Below are 10,699 nucleotides of genomic sequence, written 5' to 3'. Positions count from 1 at the left end.
TCTGGAGAACAGAATGATGTGACCTTATTTTGTTTGCCTCATTTAGAGGATAGTGGATATTTTACCAGGGTTTCTTCAGGGTTTGAAATTAGAGACTTATAAAGACCACATACGAAGCCGTTTATTACCTGTTTCACGATCGTACCAATGATTAAATTATGATGGACTGTCAATGGACCTTAAATGACATCACTTTATATAAGGTTGCAGTGACGTGTATTTCATGTTTTTAAACAAATTTCTTCTTCAGAATGACTTGAAATGTGATAAATATGAAGACAAATGATGTTTAATTTGATTTGGATTGAAGGAATTGCGGGGACAACATATTTTACCAAAGTATGCATTTCAACTCAGGCACAGCAGTTGAAGCGTATAAAAATCATGAAGGCTGCAGGAATGTCAACTTCATGTTGACACACAAATTTCTTCTTCAGAATGACTGGAAATGTGATAAGTATGAAGGCAAATGATGTTTACTTTGGTTTATTTTAAAGTAATTGCCGGGACAACATATTTGACCAAAATGAGCAGTTCAGCTCGCGAACACCATTTTAAGGGCATAAAAATTATGGAGGTTGCACTAAAGAGAACTTCATGTTTTCAAACAAATTTCTTCTTCAGAATGACTGGAAATGTCATAAATATGAAGGCAAATGATGTTTAAGTTCGTTTATTTTAAAGGAATTGCGGGGACAACATATTTTACCAGAATGTACATTTCAACTCAGGAATAGCATTTTCAGCCTCTAAAAATCCTGATGGCTGCAGTCAACTTCATGTTTTCAAACAAATTTCTTCTTCAGAATGACTGGAAATGTCATAAATATGAAGGAAAATGATGTTTGAGTTGATTTGTTTTGAAGGAATTGCGGGGACAACATATTTAACCAAAAGGTGAATTTCAGCATTTAAAACGCTTATAAATCATGAAGGCTGCAATGACGTGTACTTCATGTTTTCAAACAAATTTCTTCTTCAGAATGACTGGAAATGTCATAAATATGAAGGCAAATGATGTTTACGTTGGTTTATTTTAAAGGAATTGCCGGGACAACATATTTGACCAAAATGTGCAGTACAACTCGCGAATAGCATTTTAAGGGCATAAAAATCCTGGAGTTTGCACTAAAGTGAACTTCATGTTTTCAAACAAATTTCTTCTTCAGAATGACTGGAAGGGTGATAAATATGAAGGCAAGTCATGTTTAACTTGATTTGGGTTGAAAGAATTGCGGGGACAACATATTTGACCAAAATGTGCATTTCAGCTCACGAAAAGCATTTTAAGGGCATAAAAATCATGGGGGTTGCAGTGACGCGTATTTCTTGTTTTCAAACAAATTTCTTCTTCAGAATGACTGGAAATGTCATAAATATGAAGGCAAATGATGTTTACGTTGGTTTATTTTAAAGGAATTGCCGGGACAACATATTTGACCAAAATGTGCAGTTCAGCTCGCGAACAGCAGTTTAAGGGCATAAAATTCATGGAGGTTGCACTAAAGTGAACTTCATGTTTTCAAACAAATTTCTTCTTCAGAATGACTGGAAATATCATAAATATGAAGGCAAATGAAGTTTGAGTTGATTTGTTTTCAAGGAATTGCGGAGACAACATATTTTACTAATACGTGCATTTCAACTCAGTAATATCATTTAAAACGCATAAAAATCATGAAGGTTGCAGTGACGTGTATTTCATGTTTTTAAACAAATTTCTTGTTCAGAATGACTGGAAGAGTGACAAATATGAAGGCAAATGATGTTTAAGTTCATTTATTTTAAAGGAATTGCGGGGACAACATATTTTACCAGAATGTACATTTCAACTCAGGAATAGCATTTTCAGCCTCTAAAAATCCTGATGGCTGCAGTCAACTTCATGTTTTCAAACAAATTTCTTCTTCAGAATGACTGGAAATGTCATCAATATGAAGGAAATGATGTTTGAGTATATTTGTTTTGAAGGAATTGCGGGGACAACATATTTAACCAAAAGGTGAATTTCAGCATTTAAATAGCATATAAATCATGAAGGCTGCAATGACGTGTACTTCATGTTTTCAAACAAATTTCTTCTTCAGAATGACTGGAAATGTCATAAATATGAAGGCAAATGATGTTTACGTTGGTTTATTTTAAAGGAATTGCCGGGACAACATATTTGACCAAAATGTGCAGTTCATCTCGCGAATAGCATTTTAAGGGCATAAAAATCCTGGAGCTTGCACTAAAGTGAACTTCATGTTTTCAAACAATTTTCTTCTTCAGAATGATTGAATGACTGGAAATGTCATAAATATGAAGGAAAATGATGTTTGAGTTGATTTGTTTTGAAGGAATTGCGGGGACAACATATTTGACCAAAATGTGCATTTCAGCTCAGGAACAGCATTTTAAGGGCATAAAAATCATGGGGGTTGCAGTGACGCGTATTTCTTGTTTTCAAACAAATTTCTTCTTCAGAATGACTGGAAATGTCATAAATATGAATTCAAATGATGTTTAAATTGATTTGTTTTGAAGGAATTGTGGGGACAACATATTTTACCAAAGTATGCATTTCAGCTCAGGCACAGCATTTGAAGCGTATAAAAATCATGAAGGCTGAAGGAATGTCAACTTCATGTTGACACACAAATTTCTTCTTCAGAATGAGTTGAAATTTGATAAATATGAAGGCAAATGATGTTTAAATTGATTTGTTTTGAAGGAATTGTGGGGACAACATATTTGAACAAAATGTGCATTTCAACTCACGAACAGCATTATAAGGGCATAAAAATCATGGGGGTTGCAGTGACGCGTACTTCATGTTTTCAAACAAATTTCTTCTTCAGCATGACTGGAAATGTGATAAGTATGAAGGCAAATGATGTTTACGTTGGTTTATTTTAAAGGAATTGCCGGGACAACATATTTGACCAAAATGTGCATTTCACCTTACGAACAGCATTTCAAGGGTATAAAAATCGTGAAGGCTGCAGTGACGTGTATTTCATGTTTTTAAACAAATTTCTTCTTCAGAATGACTTGAAATGTGAAAAATATGAAGCCAAATGATGTTGAAGTTGATTTGTTTTAAAGGAATTGCGGGGACAACATATTTTACCAGAATGTACATTTCAGTTTGCGAACAGCATTTTATGGGCATAAAAATCATGAAGGCTGTAGTGACGTGTATTTCATGTTTTTAAACAAATTTCTTCTTCAGAATGACTTGAAATGTGATAAATATGAAGGCAAATGATGGTTACGTTGATTTATTGTAAAGGAATTGCGGGGACAACATACTTTACCAGAATGTACATTTCAACTCAGGAATAGCATTTTCAGCGTCTAAAAATCCTGATGGCTGCAGTAACATCAACTTCATGTTTTCAAACAAATTTCTCCTTCAGAATGACTTCAAATGTGATAAATATGAAGGCAAGTCATGTTTAACTTGATTTGGGTTGAAAGAATTGCGGGGACAACATATTTGACCAAAATGTGCATTTCAGCTCACGAACAGCATTTTAAGAGCAAAAAAATCATGGGGGTTGCAGTGACGCGTATTTCATGTTTTCAAACAAATTTCTTCTTCAGAATGACTGGAAATGTCATAAATATGAAGGCAAATTAGGTTTACGTTGATTTGTTTTGACGGAATTGCGGGGAAAACATATTTGACCAAAATGTGCATTTCAGCTCGCGAACAGCATTTTAAGGCATAAAAATCATGAAGGCTGCAGTGACGTGTACTTCATGTTTTCAAACAAATTACTTCTTCAGAATGACTGGAAATGTGATAAATATGAAGGCAATTGATGTTTAAATTGCTTTGTTTTGAAGGAATTGTGGGGGAAACATATTTTACTAATACGTGCATTTCAACTCAGTAATATCATTTAAAACGCATAAAAATCATGAAGGTTGCAGTGACGTGTATTTCATGTTTTTGAACAAATTTCTTCTTCAGAATGACTTGAAATGTGATAAATATGAAGGCAAATGATGTTTAAGTTCATTTATTTTAAAGGAATTGCGGGAACAACATATTTTACCAGAATGTACATTTCAACTCAGGAATAGCATTTTCAGCGTCTAAAAATCCTGATGGCTGCAGTCAACTTCATGTTTTCAAACAAATTTCTTCTTCAGAATGACTGGAAATGTCATAAATATGAAGGAAAATGATGTTTGAGTTGATTTGTTTTGAAGGAATTGCGGGGACAACATATTTTACTAATACGTGCATTTCAACTCAGTAATATCATTTAAAACGCATAAAAATCATGAAGGTTGCAGTGACGTGTATTTCATGTTTTTAAACAAATTTCTTCTTCAGAATGACTGGAAGAGTGATAAATATGAAGGCAAGTCATGTTTAACTTGATTTGGGTTGAAAGAATTGCGGGGACAACATATTTGACCAAAATGTGCATTTCAGCTCACGAAAAGCATTTTAAGGGCATAAAAATCATGGGGGTTGCAGTGACGCGTATTTCTTGTTTTCAAACAAATTTCTTCTTCAGAATGACTGGAAATGTCATAAATATGAAGGCAAATGATGTTTACGTTGGTTTATTTTAAAGGAATATCCGGGACAACATATTTGACCAAAATGTGCAGTTCAGCTCGCGAACAGCATTTTAAGGGCATAAAAATCATGGAGGTTGCACAAAAGTGAACTTCATGTTTTCAAACAAATTTCTTCTTCAGAATGACTGGAAATATCATAAATATGAAGGCAAATGAAGTTTGAGTTGATTTGTTTTCAAGGAATTGCGGAGACAACATATTTTACTAATACGTGCATTTCAGCTCAGTAATATCATTTAAAACGCATAAAAATCATGAAGGTTGCAGTGACGTGTATTTCATGTTTTTAAACAAATTTCTTCTTCAGAATGACTTGAAATGTGATAAATATGAAGGCAAGTTATGTTTAATTTGATTTGGGTTGAAAGAATTGCGGGGACAAGATATCTTACCAAAGTATGCATTTCAGCTCAGGCACAGCAGTTGAAGCGTATAAAAATCATGAAGGCTGCAGGAATGTCAACTTCATGTTCACACACAAATTTCTTCTTCAGAATGACTTGAAATGTGAAAAATATGAAGGCAAATGATTGATCTGTTTTGAAGGAATAGTGGGGACAACATATTTGACCAAAATGTGTATTTCAGCTCACAAACAGCATTTTAAGGGCAAAAAAATCATGAAGGCTGCAGTGACGTGTAATTCATGTTTTCAAACAAATTTCTTCTTTATAAAGTCTTGAAATGTAATAAATATTAAGGCAAATGATTTTTACGTTGGTTTATTTTAAAGGAATTGCGGAGACATATTTGACCAAAATGTACAGTTCAGCGCACGAACAGCATTTTAAGGGCATGAAAATCATGGAGGTTTCACTAAAGTGAACTTCATGTTTTCAAACAAATTTCTTCTTCAGAATGACTGGAAGAGTGATAAATATGAAGGCAAATGATGTTTAAGTTCATTCATTTTAAAGGAATTGCGGGGACAAGATATCTTACCAAAGTATGCATTTCAGCTCAGGCACAGCAGTTGAAGCGTACAAAAATCATGAAGGCTGCAGGAATGTCAACTTCATGTTCACACACAAATTTCTTCTTCAGAATGACTGGAAATGTCATAAATATGAAGGCAAATGATGTTTACGTTGGTTTATTTTAAAGGAATTACCGGGACAACATATTTGACCAAAATGTGCAGTTCAGCTCGCGAACAGCATTTTAAGGGCAAAAAAATCATGGAGATTGCACTAAAGTGAACTTCATGTTTTCAAACTAATTTCTTCTTCAGAATGACTGGAAATGTCATAAATATGAAGGCAGATGATGTTTACGTTGGTTTATTTTAAAGGAATTACCGGGACAACATATTTGACCAAAATGTGCATTTCAACTCACGAACAGCATTTTAAGGGCATAAAAATCATGGGGGTTGCAGTGACGCGTACTTCATGTTTTCAAATAAATTTCTTCTTCAGAATGACTGGAAATGTGATAAATATGAAGACAAATGATGTTTAATTTGATTTGGATTGAAGGAATTGCGGGGACAAGATATTTTACCAAAGTATGCATTTCAGCTCAGGCACAGCAGTTGAAGCGTATAAAAATCATGAAGGCTGCAGGAATGTCAACTTCATGTTCACACACAAATTTCTTCTTCAGAATGACTTGAAATGTGAAAAATATGAAGGCAAATGATTGATCTGTTTTGAAGGAATTGTGGGGACAACATATTTGACCAAAATGTGCATTTCAGCTCACAAACAGCATTTTAAGGGCAAAAAAATCATGAAGGCTGCAGTGACGTGTAATTCATGTTTTCAAACAAATTTCTTCTTTATAAAGTCTTGAAATGTGATAAATATTAAGGCAAATGATTTTTACGTTGGTTTATTTTAAAGGAATTGCGGAGACATATTTGACCAAAATGTACAGTTCAGCGCACGAACAGCATTTTAGGGGCATAAAAATCCTGATGGCTGCAGTAACGTCAACTTCATGTTTTCAAACAAATTTGTTATTCATAAAGACTTGAAATGTCATAAATATGAAGGCAAATGATGTTTAAGTTGATCTGTTTTGACGGAATTGAGGGGACAACATATTTCACCAAAATGTGCATTTCAACTCACGAACAGCATTTTAAGGGCATAAAAATCATGAAGGCTGCAGGAATGTCAACTTCATGTTGACACACAAATTTCTTCTTCAGAATGACTGGAAATGTGATAAGTATGAAGGCAAATGATGTTTACCTTGGTTTATTTTAAAGGAATTGCCGGGACAACATATTTGACCAAAATGTGCAGTTCAGCTCGCGAACAGCATTTTAAGGGCATAAAAATTATGGAGCTTGCACTAAAGTGAACTTCATGTTTTCAAACAAATTTCTTCTTCAGAGTGACTGGAAATGTCATAAATATGAAGGCAAATGATGTTTACGTTGGTTTGTTTTAAAGGAATTGCCGGGACAACAAATTTGACCAAAATGTGCATTTCAGCTCACGAACAGCATTTTAAGGGCAAAAAAATCATGGGGGTTGCAGTTACGCGTATTTCATGTTTTCAAACAAATTTCTTCTTCAGAATGACTGGAAATCTCATAAATATGAAGGCAAATTAGGTTTACGTTGATTTGTTTTGACGGAATTGCGGGGAAAACATATTTGACCAAAATGTGCATTTCAGCTCGCGAACAGCATTTTAAGGCATAAAAATCATGAAGGCTGCAGTGACGTGTACTTCATGTTTTCAAACAAATTACTTCTTCAGAATGACTGGAAATGTGATAAATATGAAGGCAGTTGATGTTTAAATTGCTTTGTTTTCAAGGAATTGTGGGGGAAACATATTTTACTAATACGTGCATTTCAACTCAGTAATATCATTTAAAACGCATAAAAATCATGAAGGTTGCAGTGACGTGTATTTCATGTTTTTAAACAAATTTCTTCTTCAGAATGACTTGAAATGTGATAAATATGAAGGCAAGTGATGTTTAATTTGATTTGGGTTGAAAGAATTGCGGGGACAAGATATCTTACCAAAGTATGCATTTCAGCTCAGGCACAGCAGTTGAAGCGTATAAAAATCATGAAGGCTGCAGGAATGTCAACTTCATGTTCACACACAAATTTCTTCTTCAGAATGACTTGAAATGTGAAAAATATGAAGGTAAATGATTGATTTGTTTTGAAGGAATTGTGGGGACAACATATTTGACCAAAATGTGCATTTCAGCTCACGAACAGCATTTTAAGGGCATAAAAATCATGGAGGTTGATGTGACGTGTTCTTCATGTTTTCAAATAAATTTCTTCTTCAGAATGACTGGAAATGTGATAAACATTAAGGCAAATGATGTTTAAATCGATTACTTTAGACGGAATTGCGGGGAAAACATATTTGACATAAATGTGCATTTCAGCATGTGTCAGCATGTGTCTCCTTTTAACCATGAAGGCTGCAGTGACGTATACTTCATGTTTACAAATTTCTTCTTCAGTTACTGGAAATGTGAGAAATATGAAGGCAAATGATGTTTACGTTGGTTTATATTAAAGAAATTGCGGAGACATATTTGACCAAAATGTACAGTTCAGCGCACGAACAGCATTTTAAGGGCATAAAAATCATGGAGGTTTCACTAAAGTGAACTTCATGTTTTCAAACAAATTTCTTCTTCAGAATGACTGGAAATGTCATAAATATGAAGGCAAATGATGTTTACGTTGGTTTATTTTAAAGGAATTGCCGGGACAACATATTTGACCAAAATATGCAGTTCAGCTCGCGAACAGCATTTTAAGGGCATAAAAATCATGGAGGTTGCACTAAAGTGAACTTCATGTTTTCAAACAAATTTCTTCTTCAGAATGACTTGAAATTTGATAAATATGAAGGCATATTTATCAAATAGGTTAAAAAGGTACTTGATGTACAAAGTGCCCTTTTGTCAAAGTTCTTTTTGTAATTCTATTTAATTTTGTTTTTATTTGTAAATGTGTGTGTGTGTGTGTGTGTGTGTGTGTGTGTGTGTGTGTGTGTGTGTGTGTGTGTGTGTGTCAAAGTCATTTATCTCCAAAATAATAAATAAAACTAAAATAATAATAATAATTCAGATCTACCCTCGGTCAGTCACATGATCCACGTAGATGTCCCTCACTGCCCTGAGGTGTCCAGACGTGCCCTGTAGCTCAGTGGCTCAGTGCTAGCGCCGCTCGTCTAGAAACCGGAGACTCGAGGGACTACTTCAACAACTGATGGTCTGGTGAAGAGCTTTTGCAGCGGGATTCGTTTGTGCACGGTGTATTTTTGCAAGATGACTAAGTGAAGTGAGCATCCTGTGTGTGCGTCTGACTCTGCACACACCTCTCATCCAATATCGCCGCGAGTTTACCACACACAGCGTGCTGATAGGATAAAGTATGCTAGCCTTCTTTATGTTTCTGTATGTTTCTTTTGTCATTGGCAAAGTGCATCAGAGAGATGTATTATTTTACTGTCACTGAGTTGCAGTGTGTGTTTCCTGTGTTTCTGGAGGCAATGAGGCATAGGTTAGGTTATTTCACTGAAACTATGTACATGCATTTTCACATAATTTTGGACAATACAATAACAATAACATTTAGAAGAATTTGAATTGTGATTTTCTCAGCCTGTCATTTAAAGAAATCAGTACTTGTTTATAACATTTGTATATATATAGACAAATTAAATATGATATGCATAAATATAAAATATATAACTTTTATAACCTTGCTGTCTTGCGCAAAGTCAAACTGAATAAAAGTACAAATACACAAATACATTTAAATACATGATTTCTATTTCTATTTATTTTTTTTTTTAAACTTTATTATTAGCACTACGAATAATAAAGGGCAGCACCTTGGAGCAAGACTCTATGTCTTGAAAAGGTATGAAATTAAAAAGCAAGGACTCCAGGAAGAGTAGCCACAATTAAACATTCCAGTGTCTAATGGTGATCGAAATGGTGATCGAAATTCAACTTCAGAATAATAACTTGTACAAATACACTGCATCACAGGTTGGGGTTTGATCCAATGACCTTCTGATCAGTAGTACTGAGTCTCAACCACAGGCACCACTGCTGCATCTTCTATTATGAGGTATGTTTCTGTATGGTGTTTCAAATTCTTGCTCCATGTGTCTCCTTTTAACTTTGAGCACCTGCCCCTCCAAAGGTCTCTGCACAGCCCTGCCAAGCACTTGTTTATCAAGCACCTCAAATTGTGATTAATAATGTAAGTGATGAACTTGAGATGGATCAATGGGTTCCTCCATTTAATGCATTAATTCAGTTTATGATAGAGATGGAGAGGACGTTGATAGTTGGTTGGAGGATATAGAGTTCACAGTTTTTGACAATGAAGTGAATTATGAATGGAAACAACTTGATATGATACTGTGATTATATTGTTGAATCGTTTGTCATATGATTGATCGATATTAACGATAATAGGTTTTGTTTGATTAAGCAGTTCAACATATCATGATCAATAGTATTGAATTTTATAATAGCTGATAGTATTATAAATTATAGGCTTGTATGTGTCTTGTAATCCTTTGATCCATGTTTAATCTGAATTGTGCACGTTTTTACTAATTTGTAATCATCACAAAGTATGCCTTATTGTCAGAATCACATGTGGTAATACTCATAGTGTATGTTTTCTCTTTTTCCCTACATTTTTTCAAGTTTAAAAAAGATCCCCTATATCACAATGCAGGCAACAAGGTGTGTGGAAAAGACCTCTGGGTCTTTTCCACACACCTTGTTGCCTGTTTAAGGTGAAGCTCCTGTAGGTAAACAGAGTAATGAGCTGTTACGCAGCTCCAATTTGGGATAATCCATCTATGTCCAAAATTATTAGGGGGTAGTAGGAAACTTTTTCCCATTGGGTTTTCGTTCCTACCTGCAAAAACCTTTGGGGCTCATGGTCTCTGTTGTTTGATTTATGCTGGTTTTGATTTGTACTTCATTTATTATCTCATTTGTTACTCTTTGAATATTGTAATCCACTGGAGAATGAGACCATTTGTACTTCACTTCTCAGTATCATCTTCATCAGAAGACTTTTCAGCAGTTCACCTCTCTTCTCAAGATTCTTCATCCAGTGATGCAGAACTAATATCTGTGCTTCAC

This window comes from Amphiprion ocellaris, chromosome 6 (assembly GCF_022539595.1).
Source record: "Amphiprion ocellaris isolate individual 3 ecotype Okinawa chromosome 6, ASM2253959v1, whole genome shotgun sequence".
Lineage (NCBI taxonomy): Eukaryota > Metazoa > Chordata > Actinopteri > Pomacentridae > Amphiprion > Amphiprion ocellaris.
Note: the sequence above shows the minus strand (reverse complement) of the source record.